The sequence below is a fragment of the Colias croceus genome, chromosome 21 (genome assembly GCF_905220415.1).
Source record: "Colias croceus chromosome 21, ilColCroc2.1".
NCBI classification, from domain to species: Eukaryota; Metazoa; Arthropoda; class Insecta; order Lepidoptera; family Pieridae; genus Colias; species Colias croceus.
In genome coordinates, this window is record NC_059557.1 from 1,066,246 (window position 1) to 1,091,919 (window position 25,674).

Sequence of the window (25,674 nt, forward strand, 5' to 3'; positions counted from 1 at the left end):
TGACACTGCAATAACTCATTATAGCAATATCCCGAACAAAAGCCGCGAGTACAATGACCGTAATGGGATCACACAATGGAAGTTAATAAATGGCCTGGGCGACTGGACGTAAATAGTTTTTGTGATCTCAGGTACTGTAATGAATGCCCTATTTGTGACACAGCTTTCCTTGTCTGTTTGTTATTTGGTATTCAATCTGGCTTGTTACAATAATACTGTAATAAAAATATTTTTTTAATTGACCATGGGTTTGTCTAATCTTTATTAAATGTACTCTGTTTAAATAATTAGTTGTAACTTGTACCTATCACTATTTTTTTTTCAAAAGCTCATGCTTTTACAAGATAAAATAATTTCGTAAGGATAATGATTTATGAAAGCATTTTCTCTCAGTATTTAACGAATACTGAGTGCCTAAAATAGAATAAATACATGTGTAATATACTTGGCTGTCGCTCACACCGCAAACATTCCCTGTACTTTCCCAATTTCCTCTACAAAGCAACCTGTGTCCCATCCCGTGTGATAAACTTCCTAAACTTAATATCGGTTCAGTTGTTTCAACGTGATTGGCTAGCAAACATCCTTATAAACTTTCGCAATAAAACCTTCAAAAACTCGATATATTTTTATGAAATAACAAAGACATTTGAAAGACTTCTTGGAATTTGACATTTCTGCAGGTATTCGATAAACTTCTTGGAATTTAACACTTTGTTTATTTATTTATAGGACTTTATTGCTTGCTGAGTATGATATCGTTTCACTTGACTAAAGTCATCGATTTAAAATTTATTAAAAACAAGCGGTCCGCCCCGGCTTCACCCGTGGTACACAGTTACTTTCGCATTTATAATATTATAGTAGGGTTTAAAATAATCTCCTGTCAATTATCACACATTAATACCCTCACTGTGCTCCTCCAAGTTCCATAACAAATCTCCACTTTCCAAATCGTTTAACTCGTATAAATTCGACAATCCAAATCCGCATTATAAAGAGAAACGAATGCAATATTACTGTCATATTTCTCAACAAAACGATGGCCGTTATAAAGACTTGGGTAATATCCCGTGATAGGTTTCATCAAAATGTCATCGCAAATCGTCCTAAAAGGCCGTGTAATAAAGGGAAAAAAATCGTGCCCTATCGCTCCAACTTGACGCATCTAAAGGACAAGACAAGAATGGTCTGAATGGCCCAGTTATGGGCTGAAGCGGGAGCGATACGCGACAAGAATGCTACAAATACATGCATAACGCGATCCAACTAAGAATAGGATCGATTCAGCGCCATTTTGTGACGTCATAGCTGTTAATTTAATAACCTATTTATTTATATTTATTAACCTTAGCTTAAGCAATAACGTGTTTATTTACATTTCACGTAAGAGGGCAGTATATTCCTTGGTAAGTCGTATTTTTCAAATAAAATTCACATGTCTGATGGAGAAAGGTCTGAAGTTCATTCATTCATATTCTTACTTGGATCGCAAGCGTTTTGATTGTGTACACTATGGTTTCGAAAAAGGATTAAGGATATGTAATCTATCTAAGTATATTTTATCTCTTCTACATTTATTAAAACGACTATAAGGAACTTATTCCGTTTTTCAATAGTTGATTTATTTTCCGCTCTCGTTCGTGACTTAATCACATCTTAGTCAACATCAGCCTACAATAGCGCTTACGAGTGCTATTTTGCATTTTTCTCGATCTAACAAGATTGGCTTCGTTATAGCTGACAGCAATTACCCTGATTTGTCATCAGGCAATTAGATTTTGATGGGAAATTTAGAAAATTACGAATATTTCATTGTCATTGTCTTTAAGAGAAACAGTTCTAAAGTGTAGTTACTGTATTAAATGTGAAAATAATCATGTTTAAATATTTTAGACCCTATAACTATTCGGGTTTTTAGATTATAGGCATTTTTAGTAGACATTATATTATGTATATATGCAATATGCATGCCATACGAATACAATTTTTAATATATTTTATTCAATTCGAATGAACATTGTTTACAGAAAATATTTGATCAAAATCCAGGGAATTGGCCGTAAAGTATAATTTTTTCATACCCTACCGCATACTTTCAAATCAAACTGAAATTGTGAAATATTTTCACAAACAAAATTACATGTTTCGCGAAAGAAGCACACACAAATAAATGCCTACAAAACAAATATACAAAATGTCCCTTGCTGGGAAGTTGATGAATGGTCCCGCAACCCATTTCAATCATGTCTTAAATTAAATTTCGTTTTGGTAAAGTGCCTTTAATTTGTGTATATTATAAGTATACGGGTTTGATTCGGCTCATTCGGAGAAATCACATTGTTTTGTATAAGTGTTTGTTATAATTGGTAGGATTCTTTGAATTCTATGAACACGATATAAAGTAGCCTGAAGCCTTTTGTTTATTATTGTGTGTACTCGTATAGACTATTGTTTCGTGTTTCGATAAATAAAAGAGGGTAGATTTGAAAGCATAAAAATAGCACATCTAATTCATTTATTGCTCTATCATCTTTCTGTTGGTACCTATTACTAAGATACCAGCTTAAGTTTATCAGGCAAGATAGAGCCATATTCATACATTCATATGGTGGAAGATCCAAGGGCATCTAACATACCTATTTATAATTATTTCTTTGATAATAAAAAAATGTTTTTATTGTTACACACTAAAGATGAAAACATAAAACAATTATACAGCAAAAGAAACAAGTACAGAAGGCGGTCTTATCGCTTGGAGCGATTTCTGCCAGACAAACACAGATTTGATATATTTTTGCAACAAATAACTAGGGCTAGTTATTCACCGACTTTGTTACAAGTCATAGGAAAATAAGCTTAGGGGAAGAGACCGCAATATTGTAGTCACATTAATTCTACACTCGTATTAAGTGGCTAATCGCATTATAGGTTAGTATCAGCGGAGACTAATTATATCTCGTAACGTGATTATTTCTGATAATAACTCTGCTTTCTCATCAATAGTTATAGGAGACATTGTCCTTTGTATCGATTTGGCAAGATATTAACCAAAAGATATTAATACCAGCAAGATTCGGTAAAGCTCTGTGTCTTATGACTAATCTTCAATATCTCTTCTCTCTATTTTCAATCATTACCTGAAGCACAGAATATATAATAATACGTACCTGTAGAAAGAAGAGTTATTTTCAATCGGAGTTGTTTAATAATACTAGGTACCTATTTATAAACACGCAATAACTTCTGAGTAACAACGAATTATATACCATAATTTTTACGACTTTGAGCATAATTTTTCATGTTCACAACGAAATGGGTATTTCGAAATTCTTACAAAAACCCGCCATTTACACAGTAACATTTGATTTAATTAAAACTTTGACAATGCGCCACAGTAAACAGGGCCTACCCCAGGAGATTTCAGTGTCAACTAAGCGAATTAGCGCTTGATAAATTAACAAAAAGTTGTTACCATTTATTTGTATTCCCAAGTGCTGTTGATTCAATTATGGTATTAGGTTTTGGTAGAATAGGCGCAGGTCATATGATCTCGCTCAATGATGATGGGTTATGTTAGTTTCAGTAATAAGGCAAAATAATTACAAGTTAGGGTCAAATTGAGTAATAGGTAATAATGTATTACGCTTTCCTTAATAATATAATCAATTATAATAATGTTGGTAATAAGGAAAGCGTAATACAATATTCTTAACGGATATCGGGTAATTTCATGAAAGTTGAATTTTTAACCGACTTCAAAAAAAGGAGGAGGTTATCAATTCGGCCGGTATGTTTTTTTTTTATGTATGTACACCGATTACTCCGAGGTTTCTGAACCGATTTACATGATTCTTTTTTTGTTCGATGCGGGATGGTGTCGAATTGGTCCCATAAAAATTTTATTTGGATAGGCCCAGTAGTTTTTATTTTATGAGCATTTTTGTCTGTAGGTATATTTGTAAATTTTGCAAGTGCAAGTTTGAAGTCGGTTGTTTTTAACGCAGTTATCACTTGTGATGAATGTTTTTAAATGAAGTATAAATACGAGGACGTATAAATACTACCTACTGGGGTGTAATTTTATCGGCATTATAGTTTTAAATATTAGTAAAAATAAAGTTACAGGTCAACTAGTAGGTATACATATAATTATGAGTCCACACAGTACAAAAGCAGGACTAGAAGATTGTCCAATTTCATGCATCATGCACACGGTCGCAAGAAATTAAAGCCAATTGTCTCGTGTCGGGATATAATGGGTTTTATTCTTGTACTATATTTCCTTAGTTAGATTATGAGGATGCTTTTATGATAAGAAAAAATGGATTTTTTAAAGAGAGTTATCAATGGATATGCTATCCTATGAATGTATGCTGTAGGTATTGCAAATTAATTTCATACGTGAGTAATATGCTTAGATCATGTAATATGATACATAAATAATAAATGTGGTAGGAATCTTAAAGAAATGTACATAGTGCAACTAAATACCTATTTATTACTCGTGTATTAATTAATGATACCTACTTTATATAATTTTTACCATACAAATTTATATTGGTAAGTAATAAGTACGTTAAATAACATGTAAAAATGTAGCAGGTTAAAATGTATGTAATAACTATTCGATACATGAGCTTGTTATAACATTATTGGCTTGTTGAACTTTATTAAACTTTATTAAACTGTATTAAAATTTTTGGCTTTTTCAAATCAATCATTTTACTAACTACTTAGCCTAACATAATAAATAATAATGTATCAAAGCCGTTGTGAGTCGTCATATACATAATATCGTAGATAATCATATAACAATTATTAAATGGAATTTGAGACATGTGTAACACGTATCTACTACGTACGAAACTCGTAGGTACCTACTTTAGTAAATTTCAAATGTGTAATAAGTAGGTATGTACCACTTATGAATCTCGTAGGTACTTGTTTCCGCCTCATATCACGATAATCCATATTTCGACGATTTCTTATTACAATGCAGATTCATCATATATTTCATAGCAATAAAACGCAAAAGATACTTTCTTTCATTCCCCTATTATTATCGTGAATCGTGACGTCACCACGTTCCTCCCAACATCTATAACGCGGGGAAAAACAAAAGTTTCAATTGAACTCGGTAACTTTGCAGTTGAAGGCACTTCAATTTCAGTTCGACTTATAACTAAGGCCTAGTTCACATTTCTATTGGAAGTGTGTAACTTGCAACGAATGTTCGAGTTCGATAAGAATATCGTGTGTTCTGACCTTATTTGAGGAGTACATATTGTAAAATCTTCTGGCTGTGTAAGTATTTGAATCATTCTGTAGCTTTAGAATGGGTTCTTCATTATGACAATAATCTTATGTATTATTTCTGTAAATAATCCTATTTTTTACTTTCAATCCTTTTCAATTTAGTTCATGATTTACAAAGGTATTCAAACTCTCATCCACAACAACAACGAAGAGAAGTAAGGCAATAAATATATACTCTAAGAAATATATACTCTAATTACATGAAATAAGAATGAAAATCATTTTGTCACCCTATTGCATACCTTAAGCCCAACTCCATAACCAACAAATCCGCCATCACAACTCAATAATAATTATTACAATACAATTTATATTCCATTCTTACTATTAAAGACTTCTCACAAAGGCCATTGATCCTAGGTTGATTCAATATTATTTAACTCAATTCCAGGAGTTGATATCAAAGGCTATATTCGTTAAAAGTGGCTAAAAGCTGAACTTCACTATTGTCTTTGAGGTACTATTGTGAATTATTTGCCTATTAAGTACTTTCTGTATTTTAAAGGTAAGTAGTGTATTCTTATAAATTTATTGGAAGAATCTATTCGTACTTTGGGATAAAATAACTTATTTTTTGTTTGTATTACTTTCAAACTCAAACATTTATTTATTCAATTAGACTTCTTTTAGACGCACTTTCGAATCGTCAATAACTACATATTTTTAATATTTACCGACCTTTTTTAAAATATTTTATTTGATAGCTAAGTAACCTAAAATTAGTCAATACTAATAAAATGCATCTGTCTGTATACTTAAAGAGTATACAATAAGTTATTTTTGTTTCTTTTATACAAACGTATACGTGTACCTACCTAACCCAGGATAACCCGAAAAATTAACATACGACTTATCCTATTCATTATTATTCAAATATGGCAATCTAGATACATAATGTACAAAAGCCATAATAAGGCCTTCAGGATATAAAAGTAATGCTTCTACAGGCGGAAACGTGAGGCAAAATTTGCATAAATTACATAATCATATTCGTGGGAATAAGTTAGTTCAGTTGCACATCACTACATAGTATAAAACAAAGTCGCTCTCTGTCCCTATGTCCCTATATCCCCTTAATATGCTTAAATCTTTAAAACTACGCAACGGACTTTGATGCGGTTTTTTTTAATAGATAGCGTGATTCAAGAGGAAGGTTTTAGTATATAATTTATTAGGTTTTAGACAAAGCGGGCGAAGCCGCGGGCGGTAAGCTAGTAACCTATAAACTAATAATAAATTCACATTGCATAGCGAATAAAAGCTAGTTTCCGTATTCTCAAAGGCAAATCCATCAAAAAATTGAAAAGGTCGGACGCCGTAGCATCTTATTTTCCTTCCATTATAGAAGTTTCCAGAAGAAATTGAAATAAATGACGTCACAGCGTCGCACTTTCATTAAAATTGGAAATTAAATTTCCTTCAGAATATTCTTCTTATAACTGGGTTTAAATCGCCTTTTTTATAGAAAAAGCATATTTTATCTAAGTCCTTGATACGTTATAATGGTTTAATTAAAGATTTTTTCTCCTAGAGCTTGGAACAATATCAGCCTGTTCTTAATTAATCTGCCAAGTTTATAAATATGTACACATATTTTTAATCGGACATCACAAAACTTAGTCTAGAAAAACATGTCGGAAATAATTATTTACAATCAAAGTTGGGATTTCAACCCACACTCACTAAAATATACTCTCTTATTGAATAGGTAAGTAAACATTTTAGTACGAGATCCGGCTGCAGGATTAGTGCGTTCATCGGTTTTTTGCTGAAAACCGAATTTTTATGTATATTTATAATTAGGAGAATATATATCGACTAGGTTGCCAGTCAAAATTTGGCCGCAAGCATGTTTAATTAAAATTTTTCTAATCGATTTTTGAGAAAAAAATTCGTTCACTTGTTTTTTGAATAAAATGTAGTCTACATCACGGCAAATGATATAAAGATTCAAAAAAATCACGGTTGCCGTTTTTCACCTGGCCGCAACATCTTGGCAGCCTGGTGCAAACAGGTATGATTTCGATTCATTTTTACGTTCATAACGTACATTTATGAATCATATATCAAATTAAAGCTAATTTTTTTCCATTTATTATCATATGTGGTTGCCTTATTAAATCCGGCCGCAAATAAGGGTTGCCGGCTGTTAAAAATTATAAATATTTACGCCTATTAGTACATCGACGCATTCGCGTGCGGCAGCGAAACAACGAGAAAAAGAGAGGATCGGCTGTTAATTATATTAAATCAATATTACTTTTTAAATTTGTCATTTTGAAAAGGACGACATATTTTCTTTCACTCAACCTTAAATATTCAACATCTTTAACAGCCGGCAACCCTTATTTGCGGCCGGATTTAATTAGGCAACCATATATGATAATAAATAGAAAAAAAATTAGCTTTAATTTGATATATGATTCATAAATGTACGTTATGAACGTAAAAATGAATCGAAATCATACCTGTTTGCACCAGGCTGCCAAGATGTTGCGGCCAGGTGAAAAGCGGCAACCGTGATTTTTTAGAATCTTTATATCATTTGCCGTGATGTAGACTTCATTTTATTCAAAAAACAAGTGAACGAATTTTTTTCCCAAAAATCGATTAGAAAAATTTTAATTAAACATGCTTGCGGCCAAATTTTGACTGGCAACCTAGTCGATATATATTCTCCTAATTATAAATATACACAAAAAGAATGCGTCGGTGTACTAATAGGCGTAAATATTTATAATTTTTAACAGCCGGCAACCCTTATTTGCGGCCGGATTTAATTAGGCAACCATATATGATAATAAATAGAAAAAAATTAGCTTTAATTTGATATATGATTCATAAATATACGTTAAGAACGTACAAATGAATCGAAATCATACCTGTTTGCACCAGGCTGCCAAGATGTTGCGGCCAGGTGAAAAGCGGCAACCGTGATTTTTTTGAATCTTTATATAATTTGCCGTGATGTAGACTACATTTTATTCAAAAAAACAAGTGAACGAATTTTTTTCCCAAAAATCGATTAGAAAAATTTTAATTAAACATGCTTGCGGCCAAATTTTGACTGGCAACCTAGTCGATATATATTCTCCTAATTATAAATATACATAAAAATTCGGTTTTCAGCAAAAAACCGATGAACGCACTAATCCTGCAGCCGGATCTTAGACTATTTACAATTATTAATATTATAAATGCGAAAGTGTGTATGGATGTTTGTTACTCTTTCACGTAAAAACTACTGAACCGATTACAATGAAATTTAGCACACATATAGAGGGTAACTTGGATTAACACATAGGATAGTTTTTATCCCGGAAATCCCACGGGAACGGGAACTATGCGGGTTTTCCTTTGCAAACGCGGCCGAAGCCGCGGGCGGAAATCTAGTTATAAAATAAAAGAGTGTTGAAATTAAATTATATGTATATTCAAAGTAAACCGATGCGGTCTGTAGGTAAACCCTATCTTCTCAGTAATAACACATAATTCCCTCTAAAAAGTGATTTAAACATGCACCCGTTACTAAGAATCGATATTGCCACACCCTTACGTGCAAAAAGCAAATAAACCTTATCAGTAATGTGCTAGCATTTCACTGCATTATATACACGTCTTTATTGCAAGGTAATAGAGTTCAAATTCCCGTGAACCGCTTATATCTTATCAATACGTATTGAAATCTGTCGTTTCGTAATTGAGCTGTTTCGGAATTATAGTAGGTGTTATCGTATGAATGAATGTTTTCAATTGCTCTGCGAAAGACAAAACTAAACCTTAGTAGATACTCATTTTTGAGCAATAAACTTTTTTTATTATTGTTGTTGTAGGTTAAACTTTAATCGATGCAGTTTATATTTATAGTTCTTATAGAATGTTTCAAGTACGTTGATAACGTAACGTGCCCAACGTTACGTTATTTAAATGATAAATTACCGTATCCCACTTTTTATCCTCTATTCCTGCAGGTAATTATCATAAAAAACCATACAAGAATAATTAAGTTTTCCCCAAAAAACATTTCATACAAAAGTTTGTCACAAACAAACTTACTAACTTTCCCTAGTTATATTTATATATCAAGTTGGGGTAAATACGAACTCTAGTAAAAGAAATAACACAGACAAGAAACACTAAACACAAATTATTTTCCAATTTAAGTTTTGAAGCCGATTCGTGACAATAGTACATAAAAAACTATAAGATAGCGGATAGAGAAAGGTAAAATTGAAGATAACGCTTCATTTTTGAAAATGAGCCGTTATTCTAATAAAATTTTTTATAATCGTAACTGCATAACTATTGAGGTTCTAGCTCATTCTTCTCAATAGATATCTACGACCTTCTGATACCCTGGTACTTGGTAAATAAATATGTAAAATTAATAATGCGAGATATTTTAAGGTATGCATTATTAGTATTTGAACATAGTGCCTAAATTTGTTGGAGTCGATCAAAAAATATCAAAATGAAGAAAAAACAAATAATCTTCTGATATTTAATTTAGGTATACTTGTCCATATTAGTATTGTTAAAAAGTACTGGCTTATGAGAAACATCATCTACCTACTACTCCGTTCTAAACGACCTTATTACATATATTAAAATAAAACCTGAGAAACACTTAGTAGCTATGTAGGTTTACCTACGACACTGTAGAATTGTAGATATACTATTTGTATGTAAATTCAGTTATTTTTTACTCTTTCGCGCAAAAATTACCGACGCGCTTTTGCTAAAATTTGGTATGCACATAGATTATGGCTGGAATAATACACTAGTATTTATCTAGGCACTATACACTATACTACACTATACATAAAAACGTAGTAAACTATAAATATGAACTCGTATTTTTAACTATCCACTTGTCCCGACTTTACCCGGAAAAAATATGTTTCTTTTTTTTTTTTCATAATCGAATAAGAATTTGAGTTAAATCGTAACAAACAAAAAATCTTTCTTTATAATAACTACTCAGACAGTTAAAATAAAATCTACCTATCAGTTATCTCACAAGTAACTCAAGCAATCAAGTAATGAGTTAATTAAATAATAACTCTCGTGTACAGAGTACAGACAGACAGACGGATTTATTGTTATTGATACGTTATCATTGTTTACTTTAACCCATTTGTACGAAATGGTCCAATGTTACATACCTACTTGCTTATTAAAGATGTAGACAGAAAATTCTACCGGGCAGATATGTAAAATATAAATATATAACGAAATAAATGATTAAAATATAATTTAACAAAATAATTTTGGTTTATTTATAACTCAGGAATGGCCGACACGATGTTAAAATTCGAAATATAAAAAAATAATAAAAATGAATCGCCAAATGTGTTGCTAAGCGTAAAACTCGAGAATAGCTGGACCAATTCGGCTATTATTTTTAACGTTTTTTTAAGGCACAAGGAAGGGAACATACGAAAAAGAGGCAAAAGGGCTTAGAATATAAAAAAATATATAATTACATATATATATAGAATACAAAAAAGAACAACTGTATATATAAGTTATCAACCTGAAAACCACACACACCACCCACAAACAGAAAAGAAGAAAAAAATATATATTTATTGCCAACAGATCACGTGTCAAAGTTTCCCGAACTACCCGACACGTGGTCTGTCAACAAAAAAGTTCATTTATAGCTTCATGTCGCATTACACTTATAGCGAAGTTCAATTGATTTCTTTACTTTTAGAGGCTTTTATTGGCTATATTTGGACTTTTATATCTACTTCAAAATAGGTAGGTGATTGGTGCATACTGCTTGACCTCCAATAAAAATACTCATTTTCAACTAGTCCAGCTTTTTTGACAATGCAATCATCATTAACATACCTACTTCTACAATGCATTATCAGTTTATGTAAAACTAGCTATGACCCGCGGTTTCTCCCACGTGATATAACCAATATCCTTCCCTTTTTAACTGGCAATTTTTTTTTACACTTTGAACCAGTAGTTCTAGAACTATTCGCTTTCAAACAAACAAACTCTTCTTTAGTAAATTTCATCAAATTCACGAAAACATATCCAATTCCTATAATATAACCTTGGAATAACATTTAAAATCCCCCATCGAATCTACAAACAACAGCCAAACCCATCGATTCCCTACAAACGCGCGCGTCACCATATCTCAAGATTTCGTGACCAAGTGAAGTGAGCAGACACTCGATCTTTATGAAAACCGTGTCAAGTCGCCGAGTGCAATTAGCGAGGTATAAAAGAACATCATTAATGATAGTACTTTTATTCGTTTTTTGTCAGCAGCCTTTAAGGCTGGATGGAAGGCGTGGATACGCAAAAATTGAACAATTTTCGGAAAGTTGCACTGTTATTTGCCTGTAGGTCAATAATAGTTAAAGTAAATGTGGCTAATTAGCCAGATACATATTAATAAACTCGTCTCTTTTTCACTCACGGTAATTGAATAATACCATCTTGGTGACGTGTGTGATGTCGATGTCGATGTACGTATGCTTTTTTAGAAACTCGAATGTTGTGTTTGGTATCTAGTATGTATATAGTATCTATCTACATTTTTTACTTATAATATTGCTGTAGTTAATAAATGATACTTTAAACATATGATACAATTTTCTAAACGTATGTGAATGCATAATCAAAGGGAAGAAATTAAATTTTCTAACATTGGGACAAAAATTAAATAATTAGGTATATAATAATACATTTACCGCGATAGTAACATTTTAGGTCACTGTTATTATTCGTTTTTAAGTATATATACATACACTCACCGGCACGGAATCTTGGCCACTGTAAATTTTTGCGTAAAATAACACTATTTCTTTTCTACTACAAAATTCAATAAAAATTTAATCAAAACTAGTTACTTTAATGTTTTTACTAACTTTTAGTAATAATTGGAAGTTAATAAGAAGTACTACCGAGTAGATATGAATTAAACAAGAATTTACGCTTTTCCTGTGAAATTTAAATGATTTCTTAAAAAATGCTAAAAAATTAGAAAGAACGTTTCCATAAAAAAAATTGAACCTTTCAATAAAGGGTGTTTCCTTCTCTTGCCTTAAACACTGTTTGCATCCAGTCTGGCATACTCTAGAAGACATTTTTGGAGACCACTTGAGCTATAGTGTACCAAACGGCCCCAGCTGTATTTCTAAGCTCATCTAACATTAGTGCTGGGTTGGAATCGAACTTTATGTTTCTTTTAAGCATGTCCCAGATGTGTTCTATTGGATTAAGATCCGGGCTACGAGCTGGCCACTCCAATTTTTCAATAATAACCTCTTGAAGGTACTCTTATACGTATCGTATGACACGCGGACGTGCGTTATAGTGTATAAGTAGCAAATTTTCTTCACTGATAAACCTGTAATAGGGCTGAACATGTTCCTGGAGAATTTCCTCGATGTACCTGATCAAATTTAAGCCATTATCTACGATAAATAACTCCGTGCGAGCATCGGAACTTATACCTCCCCATACCATTATTGACCCTCCATGAAAAATCGCATTTTGAGTGTGGTGATGTGTGAAAACCTCTCTTCTCGTCTCCTCTATACTGACTGTTGGCTATCAGAAGCTCGTAAAGTGCCTTAGCAGCTATCTGTGAACACCCCACGAGCGCACTGGCTGTGGGTCCAGTTTTCATGTTCTCGTGCAAAACGAAGACGTGCTTCTCTGTGATGTCTGAGGAGTTCTGGACGGCGTGCTGGTCTGCAAACCTTCAAATTAACTTCTATCATTAGTCTTCTCTCCGATTGCTCACTCACATTTATTATCCTGGTGTTTTAGAGCCGGTGGCGTATCCTAAAAACTGTCAGAAAGCCATTTCTGAGTATCTCTCGAACAATAAACGGGTCTTCTCGAGCTGATGTGCACCTCACACCTTCATTTCCTGGTCTGCACATGTGGCTGCCAGTCTCCTGGTATCTTCTCCATGCATAGTGCATCGCTGAACGAGGTACATACTGTACATTAGGTACTTTACGTTGCGGCAGTTATTGGTCTATCATTGTGATGGCCTGAGTACGTTGTTCAGATGTTAATGGCATTTTTTATTGTTTGTTATGATCATTGACTACAGTACAACAATAACAATATCTTAAAACGGCATAAACGATATCAAAAAAAGTTTAAAACGAACAATTCGTAACTTCGGCTTAACCACACATATCACAAATTTCGAGTAACTCTTAAAAAGTGGTAAAAGATTATTCTCAAACTCAATGATTTCTTACCATAAAATTAAACAAATAATATGTTAACATATCTGCATACAAAAAAATCGTGAAAAACACTTCAAACTTTTTTTATCGGCAAATTTGTAAGTGGCCAAGATTCCGTGCCGGTGAGTGTATTTGTATAACTGATTGTTAGTTATATATTTATATAGTTAGATAAGACGGCTGAATCACCTGAATAACCATTATGTTATTATTTATTTAATACATCTGTTTATTTAAGATTATGTTGCAATGTTTATTGTATCATTTAGTTTGAAAAGTTGATGAAATTAGTACCTATGTAGTTAAATTTCTGACTTCGATCATATTATATAAAGCTTAACTTCAAAACTCGTCGTTTAGAAATTGTTTAAATTGCAATTCTAAATTCATCTTCGTATTATTAATAGTATTGAAAGCTCAAACTTAGCTAAAGATCACACTTTACTTTTATAAATATTATCTCATATAAAACATAGAAATATCCCATAGAATAACCTAAACTTCAGGAAAATACCAAAAATAGAAAAACTTCAGTCATCTACCGTGAAACATTTGTCAAAGATCTCCAATCAAACTTACCTGACCGGGTTTCTTTACTAGTACGTGACCCTTCTTCGCTTACAACTTATTTCATTAAAGCTATGAAACAAAACTTTTGTATATATATATGCCTTATGAATATAGATAGGCTTTAAATGTTTAGTATTTAGGCTAGAATCACTGGTAGCCTAATTTATAACACTATCGCAACTTAACCCTTATTTTTTAACGCATCTTTGTTGTCCATGTACCCAATGTAAATTTTAATTCATTAAAGGTTAGTATATTTTTTTTTTTATTTATGTAATTTTAACCATTTCAAGTTCCATCATAATATACATATTTCATTCTAAAGACTCACCTGCGTTCCATTGCACGTGTTGTAATGAAACATAAATTCGACGCATCTGCATTGTAATACGAAAACAATTTTATATGTGTGGTACATATAAAATTATTCGTGATATGTCGAAGAAACATTGTCTATACATTAAATATTACATACTTGTGTATGTAATTGGTTTTTAACTTTTCATAGGTCTCAACGGCGGACGTGTCAAAATGGCTGAAACGGCGACAAATTAATTTGTACCCATATTCAATTCTTCGTACAAAGAATTATTACCAGTTTTTAAATGCATTTTAAATAATTTTACTCCCATATTCATAGGCACAATAACATGCACTCATTACAATATTTAATAATTATTATTCATGTAGTTACGACATTCTAAACATGACGTGCTGTGACTAACAATATATACAGTATATGTAGAAGAAAATTATTCGTAAATACGCATAATGCTGTATAATCTAATGTAGCACCATTTCAATAAGTAAGCGTAATAAAACCCTCGTAATATGAGACATAAAATACATTATGTTACTAGCTGTTGTCCGCAGCTTCGCGTGCGTGGTCAAAATGAATGTTCATGGTACAAACTTTCATCCCCCTACTTTGTCGCCTTGAGAGTAGAATTTATCAAAATCGCTATTTGCATGCCAAAATGAATCCCGATCGGTCCTATAGTTTTGGCTGTGCGTTTATAGATCAGTCAGAAATCTTTAAGTTTTATATTATGTAGTTATTAAGATTAACAACGATTGTCCACAACGAAATTTACTTATGTAGATTTCACCTCATTATAGCCACTGTATTGAAGAAAGATTAAAAAAGAATATGTGTCTACGTATATTTACATCAGGCATTATCAAAAGGTTTTCAATATTATGATTTAGAAATGAATTTATTTACCAAAGAGGTCTTTGAAACTTACAATACCTTATATTAAAGAACCTCGCAGTGGGCACTACTCTCACGGGTCCTCTTAAGTGATTGAAGAAAATATAATATTTTACATAGGGCTAGTAGGTACCTACTTTCTGAGAGAAAATCAGAATTGCGAAATAACTTTTTACACGTCTTAACCACAGTAAAAAATACAATCGATTCACAATACAAGCTTAATTATAATAAAGTAAAAACACAATGATATGACATTTTACAAAAATCCAAAAAAGTGCTATGACTAGTTTTTTTTATAATAAATATTTTTTATTGAAACAAGAACTGTACTACCGATTCAATAAAGCTTCTACGGCGAAGAATCGACAAGAAACTCGATAATTAAATTGTTCCTTTGTAAAACGAAGCGTAATGCTACTACTTTTTCGATGCAATTCTGGTTATAAATAGCATGAACTACGTAGGTACATACTACTACATACTATGTAATCCTTAGCTGAAGCGGCAATTTATTTCCAAGTTAGCAGTACATACCATCTTTCTGTAGTTTCCTAGTACGTATTCCTTACATCCTTAATGATATTTTAAATATTATTAATGCGACAGTATGTTTGTTAGTCTTTTTTTATGCAACCGGATAACTATATGCCGATTTTTATGTCTATAGATATTAGATAGTTAGGAGGCTAGAGAGACATTTCCACGTTTTCTCTGAAAATTTAAACGATGCCGCGGGCAAAAGTTAGTATAAGAAAATACACAAACAAGCGAACACATCCCTCGCAAATAAGACACCGCAAGGACTTAACTAAAAAACTTTCACCCAAATCACTCTCTGAGGACGTCTTTGTTTAACTGGAAAACTTTTAACAATCTTCCACACTGATAAACATTCTATTTGCTTAGTAATCAGACAGGTCATTTGATATGTAACCTAATTATTATATAACCTTATCTACACTAATATTATAAAACTGAAGAGTTTGTTTGTTTGAACACGCTAATCTCAGGAACTACAGGTCCGACTTGAAAAATTATTTAGGAGTTAGATAGCCCATTCATCGAGAAAGGCTATAGTTATATCGCGCTAAGACCAACAGGAGCGGAGCCACGCGGGTGAAACCGCGCGGCACAGCTAGTCTATACTAATATTATAAAGCTGAAGAGTTTGTTTGTTTGTTTGAACGCGCTAATCTCAGGAACTACTAGTTCGATTTGAAAAATTATTTCCGTGTTATATAAGCCCACTCATCGAGGAAGGTTATATCATCACGCTAAGACCAACAGGAGCAGAGCAACGCGGGTGAAACCGCGAAGCGCAGCTAGTAATAATTAATATATGTATGAATGCAATGTTGTGTGTTTTAATCGAATTGCTTGTAGGAAATCAAGAACAAGAAGCTTCTTATGGGATGAATGTAGGTATCTGTTTATCGGATAAGGTTAAGAATTACGTTGTTTATTTATTATCTGTACAAATAGTTACTGTAAGTTAATACATTGTACGTCTGTACGTCATTTCTATTTTTGTGAAAAAATTATTGTGAAAGTGTATCAGTCAGTACCTACTTAGTTATTTCGCCTCGTCTTGAATCAAAGTATAATTTTAATGAGAGCGACATGCGATTTATGAATAAGTGCGAAGTTAATGAGTTTATTTTGAGATAGAGAAGTTTATTTTAGTCGCCTGTAAAAAACTTAATACCAAGGTTCATATTTTTTTATTCACGGACCGCTGCGCGAGTAACCTACAATTTTAGATAAAATAACATTCTAGTATTAAAATATGATTTTATTTATTTGATATATTTATTTTTTAAGATCGTTATATTCCTCCACCGAATTTGCTTAAAAACTGAATCACCTTAAAAACTAAAAATACGACAAACTCGAAAAAACCCGAAATAAAAACCCAACCGCATCAAAACAAAGACGAGCAAATCGCATCAACTCGACGCGACGCAAGCAAAATGCTCATGCATCACGTACCTTACATCTGCGCAAGCAAATTTGGCTTGTATCACCCTCATTATATTTTTTGGCGCGTAAATCTCTGAATATGTACATGTGCAAGGCAAGCATGCAACTGTCACTAATCTACTTATGCAAATTAGCCATCATTGCACAAATACAGAGTGCGTCATGTTAATTTTGGATCTATATTATTGTCGAAAGTGATGATTTCATTTTATATTGAAGTGTTATTTAATAGTTTAGGATGGAAAATTCAAAATATCATACTTTGATCCTGTACCTATTAAATAGTACCTACCTTAATTCATTATTCTATGCTACGATCATGTCGAAGCATTTTAAAATAGAAATAAGCTAAGTTATACCTACTACCTACCTACAGTCTTTATACTATGGTTATTCTGCGAGGCATAGGACTATAATAGAGTTTAGTAGGTTAGACACCTCTTTGTTATAGGTAACAAAAACTCAATCACAATCGACCTTGTAGGTATAAAAATGACACGTTATCATGAACAGATAAATACTTTACTACCTATTACCATCGCGTGTTTTCGCTATCTATAACTAGGTATAAGTGTAGCTATAAAATAATTTATTGTTTTCATAAATAGTTAAATACCTAAAAAGAAAAGGAGCTACGTTAATATTCCCAACTAGCTTCCGCCCGCGACTCCGTCCGCGCGGAAAAATTAAGATTTATATTTTTTCTACGTATTTTCCGGACAGACAGACAGACAGACAAAAATTTTTTTAATCACATAGGTATTTGGGTTTGGTATCGATCCAGTAACACCCCCTGCTATTTATTTTTTCAATATTTTCAACTTCTACAGATTTATTATATGTATAGATTGTATTTATTATTCAATGCCTACATACCTACCTATTTAAAAAAATACTTAAGTTGAATTATGAATGGCAGGCATTTGTTAAAAAAATGATAGGTAGGTAACTAGGTAGGTAGGGTCATTGCGCCTGTTCGCGTCCACCTGCCTATTCGCGTCCATTTTGCGGATATCTTTTAGAAAATTCACGAAAATAAGTAGTTACCTATACTTTATGTAAAATTGTTATAAGAAAAATTTCCGATAATACCTCAATGTATAAGAGACATGCACACTTATTCAAAATATGCCTGCGCACTATTTTGCTATATATACTTATTTGGCTATTAAACGAGAGAGCTAAAACGCGCGGGATTTTGAAAAAAAAAATAGTGCGCAGCGTCGCGTTTGACGGTAAGTATCTTATTGTTAAATGTGAATTTTTGAATATGTAACTCTTTCTTTACTTTGCTAACAAAATATGGAATAGAATGGATTATAAATCAGCTTATTTCTTTTACAATTAATAGCTAAAATAAGGTGGACGCGAATTACTACACCGAATTTGTACAACTTCCATTTTGCGTCCACGGTGGGCGCAAACTATACCTATAGTGCATAACAATGGAACATATTGCGTCCACATTGTTTTTCATTACGTAGCAATGAATTGTCTGTTAAAATATGTAATTTATAATAGATTGTAAATTTTTTACTAAGAGCACAAGTTGATAATATAAATTTTCATTCAAATTAGCAAATTTTTATGCTATTTTTTCATTTTAAAATGGGTATTCCAAGAATGAGACTAGTATCTTTGAGAATGAGAGTCAATAAGTTTGTAGTTAAGAAAATAATATAAACAAAAAAGAAATTTAATTCATTAGAAACTAAAAAATAGGGTAGAGGTGTAGGTAATCTTAATAGAACTGATTATTATTTATTTACATAACGTAACGTTGTTTTTTGTTACTTTTTAGTTCTATTTATGATGAAAAGATAAATATAAATAAGTTTTTCCAGTTTCCTTACAGTGAATTATATTAATAATAATGTTGATTTTCCGGGTTCCGAACCTCAAAAGGAATAACCGGAATCGTTGTAGGATCACTTTGATATCCGTCCGTCTGTATGTCCGTCTGCCGGTCTGTCTTTCTGTCAAGACGCTTTTTCTCAGTAACGCGTTCAGGTATAAAGCTGAAATTTATATTGAATACTCAAGTCTACGGTCCCTTGAAGCAGTGAAAAAATCAAACTTATAAGCCAAAGAATTCAAAAGATACAGCCGTTTATGCTGCAAATTTTCGCAAATTTCGACATTCGCAAGGGAATCAAAACCTACAGGGTTCTTTACGTGAACACAGACACTTGAAGTTTGGTACGAAGCAACGTCTTATAGCACGAATAAGGGAGATATTGAAAAAATAATCATTTACAGTTAAAACATATGAAAAAAAAACAGGTTAATACGGAACCCTCGTTGTGCGAGTTCCACTCGAATTTGGCCGGTTTTTATTAAATAGGTAACTATATTCGTAAATAAATAATTTATTAAAATCTAATTTTTATTTGCATTAATAGCTGATAAAATATCACCCAATACACTCTTAATTCTTTTTCTAAGCTGGTGGACGCGAACTGGTCCACGGGTGGACGCAAACTGGAATTTTTGGACGCGAACTGGGTAAAACGCCTAATTCTGCTATTTATCTAGATAAATAAAAACCACATGATATTTCCAACACAATTGAAAGTAAATCTTATAATAGACTATGTAATGAACACGTTACATAAATTTTGCGTTGAAATTTGTTCTGGAACATTTTTATTTTCTTCTTCAAACTTTCCAACTGCACTAAGTGGACGCGAACTGGCGCAATGACCCTAGGTAGGTACCTATGTTGTAGCATCTTATTGAATATGATACGCTATTTCGTAAGCAATATCAATAAACATGATTGTTGTAACTTGTACCTACGTAGGTAGGTATTTCGATTCGTACCTACCTAAGTAAAATATTTATTCTTTTACTTGCAAATTATTTGGAAAAATGTACCAACAAGTACAAATTGTAGGTAGGTATTCTGTATAGGTAAACGACAATTTCCATAAATGCAGTCACATCAAAATATTACGATTCAATTTTTCAAATTACGAAACGAAAACATGAACAAATCCTACTGCAGACTGCAGTAAGGTAAGTAGGTAGGTAGGTATTATTAACAGAACCAATAATTTCTTCGCTGCATAGGTAGTACATTCCACTAGCGTACTGTGAACACCCGATAAACTGGTTTTCGATTCTTGCAACCGTCTTTACTCTTTAGTCTTTATTAACCTAAAAATCTTTTAAAAGGAAACCTACAACAAAGGGTTGTTATAACCGCAGAATGGCCTTTATTATTTAAACAAAAATAAAAGATAAGACGGCGCGGTCGCTTGCTTTTGTTATTGTATGTTTTCTTTGCGTTTCTCGTTGCATTTCTTTTTGGCGGTAAATACTTTTACATCTGGAGCCGAGCTAAAGTGAACAACTGTAAATTTTTAATACCGTCCGCTAAGAAGTAATTTAAGTAACAACTGAACCGGTTTTGGTTATTATTTCAAAGAGAATCACATGCGTAACGCGGTCAGGTAATTTTATAACATAAATAACCTTTAGTATGATTGCACACATTATATCAAGCAGCTAATCAACTTCTAAGAACAATAAAACGCGCCCTATCTATCCTATTGGCTATAACAAATCCATAGCAACGGCAATGGTGTAGCAAGATAAGTAGATACCTACTTAACGTTGCGTACCTACCTATTAAGTTACTGATATCGATGTTTTAACATAATAACATACCTTATTCCCGCCGCAAGCTAACTCTCCTTGTACAGATCCCAAAAAAATCAACGTTCACACATTTCCTTTGCAGTTTAACTTGAATTCCAACACACGTACACATAAACAGAATCTTGTTCCCCGAGATGAATCACCACAGAACTTCACTGTATAGCACTAAACATTTCTAAAACTCACACAACACACAACGCAGCACTATATCTCTAGCGAACTGTCGAATTTCGAGTCGATTTATTTCATTTTACAAGTATATCGAAGGAGAGAAAAGTTTTAATTTGGAATGGCGCGACACAACAACTCCACTACACAGTAAAAGAGCGACTGGCGGACTCATGGCTGACAAATAAACCCGGCGGGTTTTAGAAGCCCACGCGTCGCGTTGTTTCGTATTCGACCGCAACACTTTTTAATTTGGTCGCGTATTCACTAGTGAAACTATAAACAGAAGTCGAAAAAACTTTTGTTTTGAGGCTCGAAAGTTAGATTTAACTGTTGACACATGTTCTGTTTGTACTTTAGGTTTAATATAATGGCATGGTTCGTGTTGTAAAGCGTAAATACAAGGTTCATCGGCTTTTGTTATTGTTTCAAGCACGGTCACCCTATTTGCGTTTAGCACGCAAAGGCAACTAATCTGAAATTAGGTGCAAAAGCGACTTATTGTTAACTTCACGCCAGAGAAGGAGCGGTTTTAGGTATTGTACCTGCGGTTTTTTCGTTTTTATTTTTTATATTAAACTGTAATGATCTGCTGTGTATAATATACTCGTTTCGGTACCTAGCAGGCAGCAGCTGATACTGATTTGACAGAGTGGTTTTTTTTTATATTCATAATTATTGTTATTGAGACATGTAATATTACGATGCGTGATCCAATAAGTAATGTTATGAACTGTGTTTATTTCTGAGACCAAGTTTATTTCTGATTTTATGATATAAAATAAATTAGGTAATAAAAATGGCCAATGAATGCCAATAATATTATATTAAATATATCAGAACATAGACAGTAGACAGAATAGGTCAATAAATGTAGGTACATTCATAGTACCTATTACGTATATGTTATATGAATGAAATAAATTAGGTACTTCGTTGAATAAATAATTCAGTTAACAATACATTCTAATTATTCGCCATAAGATTAAAGTAGTGATGCAACGAATACTACTTTTACGAATACGAATACGAATACGAATATCAAACCTACTATTCGGCGAATACGAATACGAATATCTCGCCTTGGTAATAAAAGACTTATTTATTTAAGGAATGTTTACTCTTATAATAATTAAAATTTACAATAGGCAAATTTTTGTTTAAAAAACATAAAATTCGTAGATTTTCTGGTTTTAGGCGATTTTTTTTTCAGTCTGGATGTTTCCAGCCGTTGAATAAAAGTCTTTCCGAAGCGACTGTACATGGCTTCAGTGAAAAATATTTTAAGGCGAGTTTTTTCTGACATGAAAATGGACATCTTCTCGCCAAAAGGCCAGTGGATCAGCAGTCTCTGCACACGTCATATTTTTACGCGCGATTTTTAAATCTGTAGTAAATAGAGTTGCGTACAAAAATAAATTAAATATTCGTATATTCGCCGAATACGAATGTTCGGTAAATGTCTACTATTCGGCGAATGCGAATATTCGTATTCGTATTCGTTGCATCACTAGATTAAAGGCATTATTTCAACTTTCAAGGCTACAACAAAAAAATAATGTAATGTTGTTGTTCACCTAAAATATTCTTAAAAATACACTTATAAAATTTACTGTTTTTTCCTATTTACGCTGTGAGAAAATTTCGTAATAGGTATGTAATGAATGAAAAACATAATTGCGTGTTAGTGAGTTTATACATATAAAACTGGATCACTATAATTATAATAGGTACGCTGCGCTGTAATATTAATAATACAAAAACCTTATGGAACCTAAGTACTTTTAAGCTATTGCATAGCTTCTATCGCGGGCCTTGAGCGCGGGGACCGAATCGAGAAATTCCGTAACGAAAAAACCTCACGCTCCCCACTCCGACGGGCGGAGGTGTGGCTTGAAGGCATAGCATGCATTATGCAATAGCTTTACCGCGGCAGTCCCCGAGTGCCACACGTAGTTTTTTTTTTACTGACCTAATTTTTGTGTTTTTATAAGTACCTACATTACTATTTACTATCTTCGCAGTACCTACGTAAGCATGATTTAACTATGCCGCCGCCGCGGCCGGTATTGCCTGTTGGTTTTATTCACAAAAAAACATGCCACATAATAAAAGGTACCTCCTAAATAAGTTAATAGCTAATATCTAAGACTAATATCTTTTTTACATACTTGCTAAAATTAATTTTTAGATGTCAACATACGTATACGTAGGTACCTAGTTTTTCTTCTTATAACAACATATGCATTTCACAGTATCTTATATTATGTAGTCTGTGCAAGTTTAATTAATAGTTGTTTATTGCATACTTTGTTACAAAAAAATCTTTATTACAATATAGCATAATTTAATTAAAAACCAACGCTTGTTCATAATTTCTTGCACCAGATGCACACGATAGAGTCTTTTATTTTTACTTGACTGTGGAGAAGACAAAGGGAAATGTTTGCTTATATTCCTTGCTACCTACCTTAGATAAGATTTTTTTAATGGCAACTGTTTGGGATTTTTTTTTGATTCGACAGGTTCTGTCAATGTCAAATTTATTCCTGGATATTTCAAAAGTAAATAGCACTAGTATGGGATCGGGAGTTGCCATTTGAAAAAAAAGAAGAAGAAGAAGTAAACAATAATGGCGGTCACTGACAAAATTGTAGCATAAATTAAAATAATGAGTTGAATTTAATTGAATGGATTTGGAATTTGGCATTTCTCAGTGGAATTCGTCTGTTATTGGTGGTTTCTCTTTATATGTTCTGTGGTTTGGAGCCATGACTTACGCAGCATACTAGGTATTTAGTACGTACGTAAGTAATTTTTGTATCATTAACCATTAACAGTAAGAAGAGGGAAAAATTTGGCGGTATTCCGTGGTTAACGAATGTGCTTGTTGCGTACGTATTTTCATTTTCTTTTAAATTGATTTATGGATTTTAGTTTATGACGTGTGCTTTACTTTGTTTCTATCAATCGTGAGTGCTTAAGTATATAAAGATTCAGATTTCACACTAAATGGCGCTCGCATTACTATCAAAAACAAATCTCAAGTGAACAAACAAACTCACGATATAAATGAGGATAATTCGCGTTCTCATTTCGATCCATTGAAATCAGGCAACACCTCACCATAATGGGCGGTGAATAAACAAATAATGTACACATTTAAAATATTGAGGGAAATTTTGCGAAATTATGATATTCATCATTCACTAATAAACACAAAGAAGCTGTTCCTATTGAAATTAAATTGAAAAGCGGTACCCCTTGAACGATAAATCACAACCTCATTCAGTGTTCGCAAAATGGCCGCCGCGGTTTTGGCGGGAAAACGTTTGAGACACTTATGTACTTTACGGTAAAAGTTTTAAACATTATTGTTTTTGGATTTGATTTATTGTGCTCCACCCACCTTCATATGTTTTGAACATTGAATAAACTCGGTTGAATTAATTGTTATTGTCAAATTATTATAATTTGTTGAATCCAACGTAAAATCAGTAGTAGGTATGAACCTAAATAGGTGTTACAAATTCCATACTTATTTTTCGTTTTGTTAGAATAAGAGCTTTGAAGTTATATGAAATCGTTTTGTAATACATACGTTTATTAATAAGTTTTATATACCTACTTACTTACATTAACTTAATTACATATTTGAGAGTATACTTTTTAGTTTTTATGTATGAATAAAACAGTAGGTATGCGCGTCATGGAAATACCGTCATACCATCCATGGTGTTACTCCAGTAAGGCGACGATTTTGGTATCTTTGAATCTTGCCATAGAAGTTTCACTTCTGACACGTGTGCTCGGCACACACGCTCTTTTTTTAGATAAATGACAATCAATGTTTAAAATATTATAATATTGCTTAAATTCAAGCGATTTACCTTAATCTATTATGATAGACTTGTTATTTGCAATTTAGTTTCAATAGGCGTATTTTTTCATAGATTTTGTAGGTACGGAAATTAAATCTGCTTAATTCTAAATGTAGAAGATTACATCCAGAAGAAGTAAATTTGTAAACTAAATATTTGTTAATAATAAAAAAATATTTTAATATCTGTCCTTGTTTATTAAGTTGCTAATAATTGCCAACACTACAAACTATTCGCTAACGACTACATAAATTAAATAAGACCTAGTTTTAGTTTCCACAAATCTTCACTTAACAATAAATTCTAAGTTGAACGTCTGGGGAATTAATCTCGTAATTATAATGTACACATTGCACAACTATGTATTGTGTAAAAGCAAATATGGTGAAATGTCTAATTGCATATATTTAATATAAAGGCGTTATAATTTTGGATATGTACTTCCCTGGTTACTTCCAGTATCCTTATTCGAAATATGACAAGAAGGTTTACTCTGGAATTTATATAATATGTATTATGAAATATATATGAGAAGAGTCGCCTCCCGATATTTTCGGCGGATATCATTTTAAAATACCTTTGAAGAAGCTGTCCACCTATCCGACTGCTATGGAAAATGAGAGTGCATATTTTATTTAGT

The 25,674-nt window shown here is 32.5% G+C and overlaps 1 protein-coding gene across 2 annotated transcripts in view; it reads right to left on the reverse strand.

Moving 5' to 3' along the window:
- Nucleotides 1-21,327, reverse strand: part of LOC123701518 — a 172,795-nt gene extending 151,468 nt beyond the window's left edge. For both annotated transcript variants that reach the window (XM_045649023.1, XM_045649024.1), the window contains exon 1: nucleotides 20,995-21,327. The gene's annotated coding sequence lies outside the window, so the exon portion shown is untranslated. The remainder of the gene's footprint in view (nucleotides 1-20,994) is intronic.
- Between the last annotated feature and the right edge of the window lie 4,347 nt (nucleotides 21,328-25,674).